The 18,604-nt window shown below is 34.4% G+C and overlaps 1 protein-coding gene across 2 annotated transcripts in view; it reads right to left on the bottom strand.

Annotated features, from left to right (window-relative positions):
- Nucleotides 1–14,398, bottom strand: part of LOC134527634 (putative phospholipase B-like lamina ancestor) — a 136,227-nt gene extending 121,829 nt beyond the window's left edge. For both annotated transcript variants that reach the window (XM_063360488.1, XM_063360489.1), the window contains exon 1: nucleotides 14,218–14,398. The gene's annotated coding sequence lies outside the window, so the exon portion shown is untranslated. The remainder of the gene's footprint in view (nucleotides 1–14,217) is intronic.
- Nucleotides 14,399–18,604: the final 4,206 nt, after the last annotated feature.

Genomic DNA, 18,604 nt, shown 5'->3' with positions numbered 1-18,604 from the left:
CTTACTTGCAGGTCAGAACTCTACTCCTCCAAACACACGGCCATGTTTCCTTTTACGAATCAGTTTTGGAGCGAGCCTCTATTGCAGCGCGCTCTTGAGCTGACAAGACACGTCTTCACAGCTATGAACACGAAAACTGTTGGAGCAATTGATATGGTGTTGCTGTTAAAAACAAATTACATTCATTGTGAACATCTTTCCGTTTTTGACTCCCATCTAACTTTAACAACTAAAACAATTTGTTGCCGATCAAATTTTTAATAATCATTTTAGGATTTGAAAAAAATATATATATAACGGAAACATGAAGCGTTTTTGCTTAAATTTATTTGGTTACGACGTAAACCATGAATTTTTTAAACAAAAAAACTGGATTGAATATCCTGTATGTTATTTTTTATAGAATGCATTTTAGAATACTTCAAAACAGTTCCCAGTGAGAAAATTAATTTTTTTTTAAATTTTTTCGGCACTTATGTATGCAAAATACCTATACATCAAAATATGCGTGTTTTCATGCTTCACAATGTGCTTAAAATACTTTGTCCAAAAAATAAAATTTAAAATTCGTATGCTATATGGCAACAGCGCACGAAGAAACAAGGAAAGCGCTAACAGCAGTCGGCGTGTGTTAGAGATAGAGAGACCATTTACTTCCACACTGCGATCTAAAAGTGAGATGCTCTATAGAATTTCCCTTTTTGATCACAGGTTATCTGACACACCCGAAAGGACTATAAATATTTCCTAATAAATTTTTTATGAATCATGATAGATTTGAAGGTAAAGTTAAACGTGGCTTTAACCAATGAACACTTGAATTGGATTATATTGTGCATGTGTTTGTAGAGTTCATCCTAGCACCAGAAAATAACGGGATAAAATATATGTCCTTATACTAACATTCTCTAGAGTGAGATATTGCAGTGGTAAAGGCTTGAGCTCACATTCCAAAAATCCAGGTTCTAACTCTACGATTTCTTTGTAAATGGAACATAAATATTCATGTATAATTACAGATATTTGTACATTTGTACATTTATATGAAAATAACTGTATCACTACAAAATAGTGTTCGCCGTCATACTGGGTTCGGATTTTTACCCGGGCATTTATGCTTTGTGTTGTCCCAGTACTTCCAATAGTTAAAGTTAAATGTTAACTGTACCCTGAATAGTTTTACAGTACGTACTTCGTACATTAATAAGCATAATAAAACATAATTAAGTCCAATTATGAATATCGATTATCTTTTCAATGGTTTTAAAAAAATTTTGCTTGAATGACACAAGAATTAAAATATAAAATTATGCGCTAATTTTCGAAAGAAATAAGTACTAGTTATTATTTAAAAACATTTCATATGTGCAAAAATAACCTTAGCCATGTTTTGTACAAAGTTACAATATCTTTATTGTAGTATTACAAATTATTTCTTGGCAGTTGATTTCCAAAGTAATCTTTCATGAAAGTACAGAAAATATTTTTTTTTCTGTATCATTTTACAGCTTTCTGATATTGTTTTATAATTTTTTCCCCAAACAAAATGTACTGATGGTTTAATATAGTCCATCGCCTGTTCAGACCCCACTTTGAATTTGTTGAGCAGTTTTCAAATAGCTTGATTTGTTTTTCCTCAGCTCCATATGTGTCGTGGTTTCTGAGATTTGGTTCATTTAAATACACTTTATTCTGAGTACATATATCCTTTCTTGCGTTGTTAAAAAAATGTCGCCATAATTTTTTCTAAGAACCCTGGTTACAGTTTACCCAGGGAATTTTTTAAAAACACAGATGTATTCGTAATCGAGTTTACTCATTTAAAAACCAACTCTCAAAGTTTATCTTTAAAAAAAACTGTTCAAAACTATTTAATCTCACATGTCCTTCCTTTCACATGCTGTTTTACCTTGTTTATAACGGAAAACAGAACTCACAAGTCAGAATACAGCGTAGTTTATACCATGATCTAGTTGTCTTGAACGCGCATTATTCGTTGAAATGACCGTAAATTCACTGTACTTTCCAACACTGTAGCGACGCTGCCAAAAAAAAAAATCCAAGAGACAGCGTGTGCTGCGACTCGCGAGTGAAAGAGAAGTCAAGTGAACTAACTCGACGGTTCAGAACAGTTGAACAGTTCGACCGATTGTCCCCGATTGCCTTGAAAAACACGTCAACATGTGTCGCACACAGCCGGAAGAACAGATCTGTAGCCTAAAAGATGTTTTACGTAGTTGACTTTGGGTAGGCGCATCTTCATTCCATAGGAAAAATTTCACTATTTTATTTCCTTGTATAGTTATATATGTTACATTTCAAATGCTTTTGAAGTTTTCCTAAACAAATACACAGAAAAAAATCTGTTGTTTTACAAAAGATTCCTTTGCAAACAGTTGCTAAGAAATAGTTTGTAATAATTTAATAACGATATTTAAACTTTGTACAACACATGGTTATGGTTATTTTTGCATATATTAAATACGTTTCTCGAGATAATACTGAGTATTCCTTACGAAAATTGGCTCATAATTCTATATTTTAATTCATGTTTCATTCAAGCATAATTTTTTTATGCCACGGGAAAGATATACTAATATTTGTTTTGTCTCGCTTTGACTTTGTTTTGTTTTATTTTCTTATTAATGTGTGTAGTATTTACTGGAAAGCTATTCAGGGAACGGTTTACAAGTAACTTTAACCGTTTTAAGTTACTGGGACAACACAAAGCATAAATGCCCAGGTAATAATCCAAACCCAGTATTACTCCGAAAACTATTTTGCACGTATACAGTTTTCATGTAAATGTACAAATTTATAATTATGTTTTATTTTACATTAATATTTTTGTTCCATTTACAAAAATACGTTACAATATAATGGGTTCATGGGAATTTCCTCATAGTTAATAGTAATTATAGTAACATGTTTACGAAGTTATTGACAATTTTTCCCAGAATTTAAGCAAGACTCAGGCGGAAGGACGCCATATTGGTTTCAAAAGGTTTCATACCGTAAGGATTTTTTTATTGTTTCGTAATGAAATTCTCTTCTTCGTTAAAGCCAGAGATCACATGTTAAGAGATTTTCAAAGACCATGGCATAGTGTCTACTGGCAATTTTATTTCAGTTGTTGTCATTCCCAGAAATTCAATACTAAACATCAGTGACCCTGCAAGGGAAACTATTTGTAGCAATTAGTCACTATTAACTTCAGGCATTCACCTAATACCACAAGTTATACACTATGCTTTAATTAAGAAAATATTTTTAAAATCAAACGATAGAAACTAGTTAATGGTTTTTTTTTTTACTGTTGAAATCCATATGGCGTCTTTTGGTTACTATCTCTACCCCTTAAAGCTAACCTCACAATGATCCGTCTCATCCGTCCGTCCGTCATTTACTTGACATATAATCACATGCTCTGAAAAATTCCATCAGTCCTTCCATCAAATCCTTGCCAAGCTTTACTGTTTGACAGCGGATGAAATTATAACCTCAATCATGTCTGAAAGGCATTGTCTTTATTTAAAAAAAATGTAGTTTGTGTATTAGTTAACCTACTTTCGTATTACATATGTTTTTAACTTGCTTATGAGCAGGTTTTAAGTTTGATGTTTGTAACGAAAATTGTCTGAGAAATGATAACGTAATCATCGGTAACTTGAAAATAAATTTTACAACTATTTAAAGTTTGTTTTATCATTTAAAGCGCTTTTCGTAAATGATTGTGAAATTGGTAAACCTTTACAAGATAATTTTCCTCAAAAATATAAGCCTTAGTAGATGTGGGCAGCATCCAATTAGGAAAATATAATGATGGATGTGCGGATCATTGAGAATCGCTAGGCTAGTTGACGGACGGACGGATGACGGACGGACATGACGGATCATTGTGAGTCCAGGTATTAAGGCACCCATCTGCCCGGGCACACCACGGTGTGCACAGCTTCAGAAGAAACCCCGCGATGCTTGTGGAGTGTGTTTATGAAAAGCATTTTAGAATACGCTGAGGGCGGATGATTAGTTCTGTTTTCGTACGTCGTTTAAAAAACTGTATTTTTAGAAGAGTGAAAATGGTTTGAACTCGTGTTTCCAGAATAATGTTTAGACTTGAAACATGCTACAAAGATTCTTGAAAGCACTCAAGGGACTTGCATTCCGCCTTTATCTCCATTTCTCCGCCATATCGTGTTATGGTCACCGCTCCAATCTCATAGTAACCCAATGCATGACGAGAAGACTGCGCGTCAGTTCAGAGGCTATACCACGCTAGCACACTGTTGAGAAGTCACAGTAAATTAACAGACAGTTTACCAAAGAATTTTCCTGAAATAAATTTGTAATTGTTAATTTTAAATAACTGAATCTTCGTAAAAAAATACTACGCCTTTTTCCAATTTCTGAGTTCCATGCTTGGCTGTGATCAGGAAAAACTGGAAAGTGTTAAGAAAGAAGGGTGTTCCGTCCGCTGTTGTCTTAACAAGTATTCAAATGTTTTTGCTGGTATACTATGATTACTCTTGTGGATTCAGGTTCAATGCAAGTTAATTCATAAACCCGTGAACTTACAAAGATAACCAAATAAATCTACGAATATCACCAGATAATTTGCAACCAGTTCTAATCGTAAAATTAAGATGAAATATTTCAACAGTGCACCAGCGGGCGTCGCACCAACACGAAAACACTGACTAGGCGGGCCTCTCAAGCTCATTGAAGAAGTCTCGGTAGTGAAAGTGCAGACTTCTTGCTTGGCCGCAGAATGAGGCATGAGAATGAGGTCACTAAAGGGGAACACCCCGTTTCACTTTCTCAATCTGCACGAAGCGCGTTCCAGTGTACCTTTTCTGCTGTTTGTCCTCTTTCGCTCTAACCAGAACCCACACGTAGAGACTTTAGGTGACATAATACTCAAACCATACTGTTTTGACTTGAAGAGTAATGATTTATATAGCATGTAGCAACTTTCAGGCGAATTATGGACAATCAGTATCATACTACACTGCGCTCTCATTGGCTTTTTAAATTGCGGAAAAACATATCTCACCACCCATAGGCAATAATAAACAAATTAACACATTGTATGGAAGACTAACAAACGTTCAAATTTTCCAGTGGAATCTAGGTGTCTAAAAGGGACGGGAAAAATTGGTAGATTTATTTTGTAAACCAGTTGCCAGAAATATTTTTTAATACTACAAGAAATATATTATAACTACGTACATCACATGGCTCTGGTTATTTTTACAATCATTTGAAATAATTTTTTTCGATACCACACTAATTATTTCTTACGAAACTTGAGGTATAATATATCATTTTAATTGATGGTTCATTCATTCAAGCATTTTTAAACCATATAAAAGATAATCGAATATAAACATTTTTATTTTGTTGTATTATGATTATTATGTGCCCAGTTAATACTGGAAATATATTCAGGGAACGGTTTACAAATAACTTAACTATTGGAGTTATTGGTACCACACAAAACATAAATACCTGTGTAAGAATCCTAATCCAGCATTACTGCGAATACTATTTTGTAGTGATACAGTTTTTTCCATGTAAATATACAACTAAAAAATATTTGTAAGTTTACATGAATATTCCTATTCCAATTACGAAAAAAATAAATAAAATGCGAGGGCGCAGACCAAATTTACTTGTTTACGAAAAGCGTAGAGGTTTCCTAGTCTGGAATGCATGCACGATTCTACCATGACGTCACACACAATCACTTCAGCTGTGCGGACTGCCTTCTCCGTGGGGGGTTGCGCGTTGCGGGTAGTATTACGTCACAAAAAATGTTTTCAAAATAAACAGTTGTTACTCCTAATTGTTTCAATGAATTAAATTCGCGATGGTTGTAGAACATCAGTCACTTAAACGTAGCCCAAACGCTCGGTGTTACATCTGAAATACTTTCACTATTATTTACAATAAATATTTATGTTCAGCCCCAACTTCAAAGGCTTACACCACCCTTGGGAAGAACTTTAGACTTTAAGTCGAATAGAAGTTTTCAACTTATTTTGTCGTAATGAACCTGCAGCCGAAACTCATCCTGTATATCTCTGCACTACTTAATGACACTACTATCGCTTTGCCTAGCGGATTCTTCAATGTCGGCATGAAACTTTATACACAGTAATAAAATGCCTAAGAAAACTATGCACAAATTTATGTTTCTTTCATGAAACTCAGAGACACCACTATAGATGGTATCCAGCCCCACTTGCCCAAAACAAAATATACTAAAACATATTTTGCACGTCAGAATTACAACAAAGACTAAATCAAATGTAATATGCTCAACACAGTTGTCTAACAATGTATAATTCCTGACCAAACATGCATTTCCCTGACTGTTGTCTCATTTTTCTATTACACAAAATTACTTCGCTATTCCAAGTATTTCACGATGCTGAAGACCTTGAAATTGATCGACTTCAATTAAGTCTCCTGCGCAAAAAGAAGATAGGACAGTGAGGTTCTAAGAAGTTCTTTCGTCAGTGTCGGACGCACTAAAATAGCTCAAGGTAGGCGGGCTGACGTAAGAGTAAGCGTTCCTCAAGCACTTCGTTCAATCTACTTCGTGGAAGTTTCCTTCTATGTATACTATGTGTCATGTAACTTGCCTCGAATTAGACAGTTTTCAAAAGTAGTACACTTTTAGAAAATATAGTAAATTTACGGACTTTTTAACGATGAAATTAACTGAAATAAAGGAAGAGTTCTTCGTAATTTAAGATAGCGGTAAGTTCTTGCTGTTGAGTCAATACATTTTTGAATGTTTTTGTGGTATATCGAAATAATTCTTGGAGATTCGTGTTCAATGCAAGTTAAATCATTACCCGTCAATCAACGAAGATAACCGCAAATTAACGAAGATCCTGGAATTATATATAAGCATTCTTCCTAAAAATTTAAGGTGAAAATTTTTAACAGTGTATCAGTTGTCCCCAAGTGTCATCAGTGAAGAAACAAATAGTCAGTTTACGCGTCCTTTCAACCACATAGTGTTCTTTATGAACAATTTTGACAGTGCAACAGTGTCATTACGATACCTAGACCATGGAACTACTTTTGAGAACTGTTAAAGTAGAGATAAGTCCCATGACTCAGACTTCGCCACTTTATAACTCCTGTAAACTTAGACGTCTCCCAGCGAACCGGGCTCGAATTCAGGCGGAGTCAAACATTAACTATTTCTCGTATTAGGAAAACGCGGCGGAGGTTTCTTTGATCAGAGGGTTTTCACGGGGTACTCCTTTTCCTCCCACGTATTCATTCTACCAATGCTAGGTTTTAAATTCGTCCTCCTCCGTCATTAAAGTACTTTTACAAAAGATTCCTTTGGAAACTTGTCAGGAAATACACGTAAGATATAGTACTTTGTACAACACATGGCTATGGTTATTTTTGCAAACATGAAATACGTTTTTCGAGATAAAACTGAGTATTTGTTATGACGATTGGCGCATAATTTTATATTTTAATCGATGTTTCGTTCAAAAATATATATATTTTTTAAACCATGGAAAAGATAATCGTACATTCAAAATTTTTACTTATTTTGTCATATCATGCTTATTATGTGCGCTGTAAATAGTGGAAAGCTATTCAGGGAAATGTTTACAAAAAACTTAAACTATTGGAGGTACTGGCGCAGCACAAAGCATAAATGCCCGGGTAAGAATCCAAACCCTTGTATAACTGTGAACACTTTTTTTTTATAGTGAAATGTTGTACTCATGTAAATATACAAATTTACAATCATCTGTAATTTTAAATGAATATTTTTGTTCCATTTACAAAAAAAAAAAATTGCCGTGCACTAATTAATTTCCTCGATGTTGAAGATACCCTAAGTCCTAATTAATTCATTAAGTTACAACATTGTCATTCTTACAGCTGTTCCACCTGATAACATAACTGGTCAAAACCTTTTACAAATTAACTAATTCTGGACTTGGAGAAATATTGAGCAAGAATTGAAAAAAAAAAAAACAATAGTTCTGATCAGATTGATTGCACTCGTATGTGAACTGTCTGAATGTTCTGAATATGCTTGCGTACTTTTTTTTTTTTAAGTTTGAAAATATAAGTATCGTTCGTTTTAAAACATTTTAATACGCGCACCATTTTTTCTACCCTTTCCCCGGCTCCAACGGACTGGAAGCTAACGTAGAATATCGATCACAAGAAAACCTTTGTTACAGATGGTAAATTTAACATATCCATTTTATATTTTGTTTGTAAATTATTGTCAGTAAGTCACGTATGAAAATATTAATATTTAATATATAATATAATTTTAATGTCTCAAAGAGTGTAGCTCATAGACAGTATACAGTTTGAATGTATGTCTATGTATATATGTATATACACACATTTATAAAATTGTGCTTTTAAGTAGCAAGAAATTCCCTTAAGCTAAGACAAAAACCAAGGAATTTTTTTTTCATAATACTACAAGTAAACACTTCAATTAAAAGTAAATATTTACAAGCCATACAAGCCACAAGCAGTTTCTACAAGTAATATTACAATTGTGTTTTACAAAGTTCATTGTAACCTTTAACCTACATGGACTTGTTACATGTATAGCAATTTCTACAAGTCTTAACACCAAACTAAAATGTTTCAGAAGTATAATGTTTATGTTTCATGTTTCACTGACACTGCTGAAAATAATACTGATGTCATTCAGGTTAAGAAACGACGCAATATCAGACCGCGGATTAAAATGGACTGTGACAAATTTTGTACGTTACTAGAAGTTCCAAATAAAATCAGCTGCATTAAAAATACTTTTTACATTATTTGTTATATTTATAACTCAATGAGCACTACATGTAAGCAAATATCTACGCAACAAGCTATAAATAAAGAAGTTATGTTACTCATAAAATATATGTAATGAAGAAATAAGTTATGTTATTAATCATGGTTTTTAAAGATTTTTTTAATGTATATGTAATACACGTCAGTTTTTACTGTCAGTAAGGAGTCCTAAGGACAGTGAAAACTTGTATATTTCAGTCCACAAATTCATTTTGTCCTCTATTTGGTAATTTTTTCCTGAGAATGCATTGAGCAATATATTATTGTGTGCTCTAATTTTCTGAAGGAGTGACAGTTGGCTATGAATTTCCGGGTTCTTCAAGCTCACATTTAAATTTTTACATATTACTTGCTGTCTCAACACATATGTTCTCTCCTAACATAAACAATCCTAGCAGACTTGTAAATCATGATTATTTGTGGACCAACTTTTACAAGTCAAGCTATTATTATTGGACATACTTTTACAAGTTAAAATTTTCTAAAAAAAGGTTAAGTAAAACTTTCACCTTTAACTTGTAACGTGGAGACTTGTAGCTTGTAGCGTGTAGACTCGTAGTTTTATGAAATAGGGCCCATACGCGTGGCTTCAGAACAAAATTGCTTTTTTTTTTTTTTTTTTTTTTTTTTTTTCCCCGTGTGTCTAGAGTAAACATGTACCATACAGGAACTCAACCAATTACACAGCTGGTACGGAAATAATTTCGCGAAAAATAAATGCGCACCTAGCGATCATCAGTGCTCTTCAGAAAATATCGGGGATTCGGCTGACGTTAACGGAAACAACGTAGTGACAAGCGAAATTCGTGGGCGTCTGAATGTGGCCATGAAGAGAAGTCGAGGTGACAGACTGGTCCCGGTACGTTTGCGTGCTTGGACAACGCGCGGTTATGATGTTTAATTAAATAAATCGCAGAGAGATTGAAATAAATAACTAAATGCAAGAAAACACCACTATAATTTCGCGCTGTTTACGTTGTCACTTCAATCATAGCTAAGCATTAAAATTTATATATATATAAAATTTGTACGTTTTCAGCCTAATAAATCACAAATTTTTAAGAGGATTGAAAAATTTAGTTTTTTTCCATGTTACAAACAGAACATATTTATGACATTTAATTTTTTTTAATTTACGTGTGTATTAAACTGCGGGATTAACGTTAGTTACTTTCATTGCGCCTGCATACAACCAGATTCAATTCGACTGACGCAAGTCACAAAAATGACGAACCACGATCTCCTTACTGCCCCAGGATGAAAGTTGGCTATCTCGAACAGCAGGCTGAAGTGACGTCACGTGTGACGTGTGTCAATCACATCTCCGAATTGGGAGCAGCACGCTGCAGCGCGTCCAAGGCCCGTCGCATGGTAGACCTTAATTCGTACGTTCTCATTGTAGTTCTAACACTGATACGTGGCAACGTTGGATATCAACTAACGGACGATTCTTTTTGAGGTTAACAACGGGGCTCGTTATTTTAACGTTCAGATGTAGGTCACATTAACTTTTGTGACGTTAAGATAATGTTATGGTAACAGGGACGATGATGGAATTCCAAGATAACGCAAAGAGAGCCAATCAGAGCAGAAACACGATTTTTATTTTCCGGACCGATGCCCTGTTGTACATAATTGTAACGATGGAACTTAGTTAAAATAGTATTTGTTTAAAAGCTTAAATATAATAATGTTAAAAAAGAAATATTTCAATATATGTACCAAATGAAACTAAAAACTTCAGCTATAAACTAGGTGCGGAACTAGGTTTAACTAATGGGTGAAATATTTTGTATATTACAATATCGTGTGTACGAAAGCTGATGTAAATGTATAAAAAAAAGTGCATTTATGTTATAACATAAGAAAAATATGCAGTTTAAATACATATAGTATTCGAACTTATGTGTAAATATTTTTTGTGCACACGATCACTAAACTTGCAATTAATTTCATGCCTTTTCTAGGTCTCTACACATGATACATAACCACGATACTTATGACGTGGCATTCTAACTAGGTATGGGTCCAATCTCAATTTTCTCTAATCCAAATCTAGGTGTCACGGTTTAAAAATAGAATAATGTACAGTAAATTAAAACTATTAACTATGGTTTTGAAACATTCTACCCTTTAAATGTCTGTTTCACAAACTAAGTTTCCATAATCAATAAATATTGTAATTTTATTCAATTAATCAATGTTACAAGTACAATAACTTCGGGAATTCTTAATAGGATAGGTATGAAGAAAAAAAAAATATACGTAGTAAACTTCACAATTAATCAGTATTGAATTTTTTTAATTTAATTTTATTTCATTTTGATATTTTTTCTTCGAAGCGTTTTCCTAGAATATGGAGTCCTTCGAATTTTTAAGGATTTGATGTTATTTTAGGATATGATTTGCTCATCCCTAATTCTACGATTCTTGTTGCAACTGTTTAGTTGTTGTCAGCACACTGCGTTCATCTGTGCTGTGACATTTTTCTGGATAATTACTTCCATGGAATTCTCTGAGCTGTCTATGAATTTGACTTTTGACCTCGGCTGATTTTGGCTTGTTTTTCTGTGTGTTTATGTATTCATATCTTTGTTGATTCTTGAGTTTTCTCCATGAAAAAGCATAAACAATCAATGGCGGATGTCAAAAAAAGGAATGTTTCTAATCTTTTGAATCAATCTTCCTCAACGCAAGAGTCATTCAAAGAACGCATCTAACATCAGTTAACGTAACGATATACATGAAACTTCAATGCGAGACGTCCCTTAAGCCTAGGGAACATTCACAATAACACGCAAACAGAATGAAAACAGCAATGTAGCACACGCACAGCACATAAGTCGAAGCTACATTCGCACACAACACAGCGAGTGGTTCGAAAAATTCCAGCTTTTTTAACTCGTTTATTTTTGTGGAAATTTTCATTTTCAAATGTTGGAAATTGTTCATCTTTTATTATTACCTAAATTGAAGCATTTTGTTTCTCCATTTAGATCTAAACGAATATAAATTATTAATTACAAAGCTTTGCCTCGCAAATAAATACTACGTTTAAATTAGTTTTACTTGTTATATTTCAAATGCACATATCAAAACAATCGCTAGCTACTCTATGCCGCTGACGAAATGTAGGTATGTATTGTATTTTGATTGCACAGAAAAAAATGCTTGTGTCATTTTACAAAAGATTCCGTTGGTAACCAGTTGCCAAGAAATAGTTTGTAAAACTACAAGAAATATATTGTAACTTCGTACAACACACGGTTATAGTTATTTTTGAACATATGAAATACGTTCTTCGAGATAATACTGAGTATTCCTTACGAAAATTGGCATCAAATTTTATATTTGAAATGATAATTAATTTAAAAACACAATATGTTTTAAACTATGGAAAAAATTATCGAATGTTCAACAAATTGACTTTATTCAGTTTTATTATGCTAATTTATGTGCACTGTTAATAATACTGGAAAGCTAGTTACGGAACGGTTCACAAATAACTGTAACTGTCGGAGGTGCTGTGAAAATTCAAAGCATAAATGCCCGGATAACAATCCTAATCCAGTATTAATGCGAACTTTATTTTGTAGTGATACAGCTTTTTCCATGTAAATGGACAAATTTAAAACAAATCTGTAAGTCTACATGAATATATTACAATGTAGTCGCGCACAGAAACGGAGTAAAATAAGTAGTTCGTGAACTTTGTGTGCGCAGTTTGCGTGGTGTTTTCCTGCGCGTGAGCTACTCGCAATGTAGCAGCTTGTACCGTTCCTACCTGCTTGCGTACATTCAACTCCGTGCGCGCGTGTGTGTGTGTGTGTGTGTGCTGTGCGCGTGCTGTGGCGAATGTAGCCCTTTTTTTTTAGCTTGGCCCCTCACCAAATTCTGCATTTAGTTTTACTGAAATAACTAACAGGTTATTCCTGTAAAATAATAGCAGTAGCTCTCTAGGATTGCGGAACTGTTCGTAATTATAATCACTCTGAGTGGCATTATTACAACTCGCAAATGGCTAATGCTGGAACTACAATAGCACTACAAAGGCGACAGGCTTCCAAATTAAAAAAAGTACTTCTATTACCACATCGTCGCAGCCACAAAATTACTAAAATTAAAAAAGAAAATAATTTTTGAATGATGGCTAAACTGATATTTAATGTATTTTTGAGTTTTAGTTTACTATGGTTGTATGCGTGATCTTAAAAATCCGTTCACGTACAATGATATTTTTCTAATAAATATTATTATATATTTTTTGGATAAATCAACTTTATTTTCTCAAACAGGTCACCTAAAACCTACTTGAAAACATTTATGAATGTCGTGATGTAACGTGAGTGGTGATACTTACCATACCACACTTTCCAGCTGTTCCCCCTGCCCCCCTCACTTATTTCTGTGGAAATTTTCAGTTTCAATCGTGGATACGAATTTCGTAACAGTTTGTTTCATAAATACAACTATTGAATTCTACAGTTTTGTTTGTGTTTTTTTTTTTAACTACTAGGAATAATTAACTTCTAAGCATTGCCTCGCAAATAAACACCACGCATACAATTAGTTTCACTATTTATCTTTTTTAAATTTACGTACATATTGAAACAATCGTTATCAGCTCTGTGCCGCTGATGAAGTGCATGCTGAATATCAGTGCCAAGGGGAATATGGAAGAGGGAGAAATACGAGGAAGAGGGGGAGATATATACCCCCTCTACACCCGTCATTATAAAAAAAAACTGTCTTTCCCACCAACAAAAGAAAATAATTTGAAAGAGCAAACAGCAGACCAAGTGATTCTATTCCCACACCCTAAGGGTGTAGCTAGGATTTTATGGGGAGGGGGTGAAGGCATATTGAAGCTATAACAAGAATTCAAATTTGTTAGGCCTGTTTTTGGGGATCTGAGGGGAGTGATATGAAATACCCCCCCCCCCCCCACTACCGCGCACACACACACACACACACATATATATATATATATATATATATATATATATATATATGTCTCCTCCTCCGTTCACAGGAAAGTGGCTGATCCGGTGTGGCTACCCAAGAAAAGTTTTCAAAAGATATTGCTTTAATTCTTGGCTACCTGATGACCTTCACCTGCTTTTTTCTTTAAAAAAGTTACATTTTAAAACTTAACGTGACACTTATGAACTGTAGATCCTTCTTTACACGTGTAATACTGTTTTTTGATTGTGTCCTAATACGTGTTTAAATAGAAGACTACTCTATAATTTTTCTTATTCAGTGGCCATAAATTCGTTTTTCGGAAAAGAATTTATGAGTTGTGTGCCGACAGCAGCTACTGCCTGCACGCGGCGGGACACGTGGTCGCGGCGCCCTCACCTTGTCATCGGTCGTCTCTCCCTGCAGGTTCGGCGCTGGCGTGTGCTCCCGGCGACGGCAGACTACATTCCCGTGGACAGAGGCCTTTGTCTCGCTCCCGCGGTCTCCAGGGAACCCCTCCGACAAGCTCCTTGGTCCGCCGCACAGCACGCGCTCGCCGCTCCACGCCGCTCGCTCGACTGGCCCAGCCGCTCCCGCCTGGCGCTCACCGACCCCCGAGCCGCCCCGGACATGCCCGGACACGCCCGAACCTCGCCGGGTCGCTCGCGCCGCTTCCTGGGAACTCGCGATGATATGTCTGATCCGTCCGTCAATCACGCGGCATCCATCCCAGGGGCTTAGCCAGGGGAGGGGGAGGGGGGTTAGGGGTTCAAACCCACCCCTTAGCACCAAAACCTTAAATAATTTCTTATTCATCACTCAAACAAATTTCATATTAAAGTTAATAAAAATTTTACCATTACAATATTTAATTTTAAGTAACAAAAACTGCTAAAATAGCACTATTTTACACCTTAAAATCCAAATTTTCCCGGCGGAGGACCCTCGGAGCATCCTGCTTTAATAAGGGGGGGGGGGGGGAAAGGGCATGCTTCTTAACACCCCCCATACACAAATCCTGGCTAGGCCACTGATTCATCCAATCATATTTCATCCGTCCGTCCGACAAAACCTTGCCAAGCTTTAAATTCGACGGACTGACGGATGAAATTATAACTTCAAATATGTCTGAAAGGAATTGTGTTTATTCAAAAAAATATATATATTTTTTTTCAGTTTGTTTATTTGCTAAGCTTCTTCCGTATTACGTTCTTAACTTGCCCATGAACACGTTTTGAATTTTATATTTGAAACAATAATTGTCCGAGACACGAAAGTAATAAATAATGCACGTTAACTCAAAAATATTTTAGAGTTTTTTTTTTTTATAATTTATGAGTGCTTAGTGTTCATGATCGTCGGACTGGCAAACCTTTACAAGAGACATTTCCTCGAAAAATAGAACACGCCAAAGTAGTTGTTGGCAGCTTCCGAGTAGGAAAAATATAATGACGTATGTGCGGATCATTGTGAGTCGCTCGGCTTGTTGACGGACTGACGGACGGCGGTCGGACGGGACGGATCATTGTGAGTCCAGCATATGCTTTCAGATATTTAGCAGCTCTATTTGGTAATGTTCCCATCGCCGCAGCGCGCTATTTTGATTCCAGCATTGTATTTACAAGTAGTTTGAAAGTCGCTTATTTAACTTATTCCACATTTAATTTTTGTCAGGAACGACCAGACTTGCGGAAAATTTACTCTGCCAGAAACAAAAGAATGAATTTTTGCAAGAATTTTAACATTTTAATAACGATTATATGTTAATTTATTGAAAATAACTAAACCCCAAACAATCTTCAATTTTAGTTATTATCAACTAGTCGTACAAATGTGACTTTTTTCCCTGCAACTTCTGCCTTCAACTTGTTAAGTAACGATGCGTAGTATGACCCTGTATTTTTTTTTCTTTTTTCCAAGATGATTAAGACAATTCCATGACTATCCTATAAAAAAAATCACCACCACTTTTCCGGCCAAAGAAACAGACTTTGCCCTTTTTTTTTTTTTTTTTTCTTGGAGATGATTCCCCATTTGCAGTTCTTGGTGTCGCAAACGTTCATTGTCACCCAAGCTGGTACGGCCATGTTTGAATTCAGCTGCCCGAAATATCTCTGTGTTTAATGATAGTGAAGAGTCCTTGGAAGGGGTGGGGGATAGATAAAGAACGAGTTTGCGAGAAAAATATATATTATGTAACGGAATTAAACCTGAACAAACTTTAACTTTTACAACAGGGCAAAGGGAGGGGGGGGGGGGAAATCCGAAGATGCACAAACGCGGATTTATTCAAGCGTCTGACTCGGGGTTAGTGAATAGTTGCCTCGCCTCGTGTCACTCCCTCCTCTTATTTCCCCTCCACCGCCCCTCCCAGGGGACGAATGTCGCAACCCGTGGGAATCTAGATCTGGGCTGCCCCGGTCTACTCCCGTGGGCGGGGGGGGGGGGGGGGGGGGGGGGGCGAACAATGTTTTGGGCCCACCAAGGCTTGACGCACCGAGGAAAATGGAATATATTCATGTACGCGCTGACGTCACACCCAGCACACCGATTTAAATGGGTAATTGTTCCTAACTGCGTATCCAGTTTACATCAAAAGCTTTATGATTCAAATTTTCAAAATACGTACAATTGATTTCAGTTTAAGGATGGTTTCAAAGCTCAAAATACATTAAACTGCTTTCTTTATTTAAGTTTTTTTACGTTAAATAAAATTGGATATGTACCACAGTAAAATTGCTCCCGGGAAGAATGCCCTCAAAGTTTTATACACATTTTCCAAATAAAACATATATATATTTTTAATTTACAGCTATGCGTCACAAACCATCCAATTCCTTTCTGTATGTTAGTATTTTATCTATACTAATATTAAAACTGTTCGTGGCAAAACGTCTGTGCATTTGATGAAGTAATGTAAAAACTATTGGAAACTATTTACATTATTGAGAACTCAGATATATAAATTTTAAAATTTTTTTCTGTTCGAGCATCAATCGAAAACTACTTGCCGAATTTTGAAGAACCTCTTATTTTAAAAAGGTCATTGACTCATTGGTTAATTTAAAATCTAGACTATATATAATTACAGAATACTACCTCTAAGGGAGTGAAAAAGGGGATAAATATGGTTTTAAGATAATTATTATATCTCTGAAACTTATTAAGCTAAAGAAAAGATATTAGGTACCAATAATTAACACACGATAATGTCCAACCAAAATTTTTAATTTGGCGAAAATTTAGTTGAAAAAAGGTAAGAATGATTTAAAGATTAATAATTATATAATGTAATTAAGCGTAATAAATAATATTGGGTACCAATTTTGGGTACCATTTTTTTATTTTGCGATTAACCACCCCTAAAGGATTTAAAATGCGTAATTATGTTTTTAAGATGAACAATTATATATAAATGTAATTAAGCATTATAATTAATCGTAATAAATGATATTGGGTACCAATTATAAACATACAGAAAATACCAATACCAGTTTTTATATTTTCCGCAAGTCTAACACTAAGGAGTGAAAAAAGTGTAAGTATGCTTTTAAGACTAAGAATTATATCTCAGAATTAGAATTAGACGTAATAAATTATAATGGGTACCAATAATAAAAATACAGAAATACCAATAACCATTTTATATTTTACAAAAATTTATTTCTAAGAGGTAAAAAAGGGTTCAGTATGTTTTTAATATTAATAATTATATTTCTGAAATAAATTAAGCATGGTAAATTATTTTGGGTACCAATAATAAACATACGATAATTACCAACCAAAATTTTTATCAGTTTGCGAAATTCATGCCCTAAGGTTGGTAAAAATGATAGGCATGTTTTTAAAACAAAAACTAACATTTCACATTTAATTAGAATAAGAAGTTAGTAACTAAAAATATTGGCATCTAGTTACGTATTGGTTTTTTTGCGTTTATTAAAATTAATCTTTAATGGAGTGAAAGTGAAAACGGGGTAGGCCTTCATTTATTTTATAAAATAGTATCTCCGAAATTAATTAAGAGGAAAATTAATTGTAAAATTTAAAATATTTTATCATTATTTAACTTATTTGAAAGATTCCGTCCCTAACGGTTGTAAAAGGTTTAGGTTTGGTTTAAAGGAAAAAATGCATATTTCCAAATCTACTGGATCTAAGGATTAGAAATTAAGAATGAACATTATGTATATAGAGTTACAAATTGTATGTTCTAAGTTTTCTGGATTTTGTCTTTTAAGAGTGTGAAAAGGGATTTAGAAATCTTAGCGTAAATGACGTAAATAATTAATTAAGTAGAGTACTTTTACCATTTTTTTGATATTCCACACATATATCCAAACAAATTAAGGCGAAGGTAAGAATTTGAGCAAAATTAACGTACAATCTACGATTTAATAGCATGTTTAACTTTACCTTTTTTTCTATATTCGACCATAAAACGGGTGAAAAGGCGGTCTTTTTTTATTATAAAAGTCGTATCTCAGAAGCTAATCAAGCAGTATGTATGTTATTTTATAAAAAGTAAGGGGGAGGGTGATTTCCTATATTTCTTTTATGCTTGAGTTTATCTTGCAAGTAAGACGAAAATGAGAAGTATATTGCTAATACAAATACTTGGAAACATTACAAGTTATAAGATTCTCGCAGAGCACGGTAACGTATACCAAACATTATATATATATATATATATATATATATATATATATATGTAGGTATATATAATGTGGGTAATTTACCGTTGTACATTAAATACCAAGAGGGGACCAGACAAAATTATTTTTCC

Source organism: Bacillus rossius, chromosome 1 (genome assembly GCF_032445375.1).
Source record: "Bacillus rossius redtenbacheri isolate Brsri chromosome 1, Brsri_v3, whole genome shotgun sequence".
In the NCBI taxonomy this organism is placed as follows: domain Eukaryota; kingdom Metazoa; phylum Arthropoda; class Insecta; order Phasmatodea; family Bacillidae; genus Bacillus; species Bacillus rossius.
Note: the sequence above shows the minus strand (reverse complement) of the source record. Positions and strands in the feature narration are given on the sequence as shown.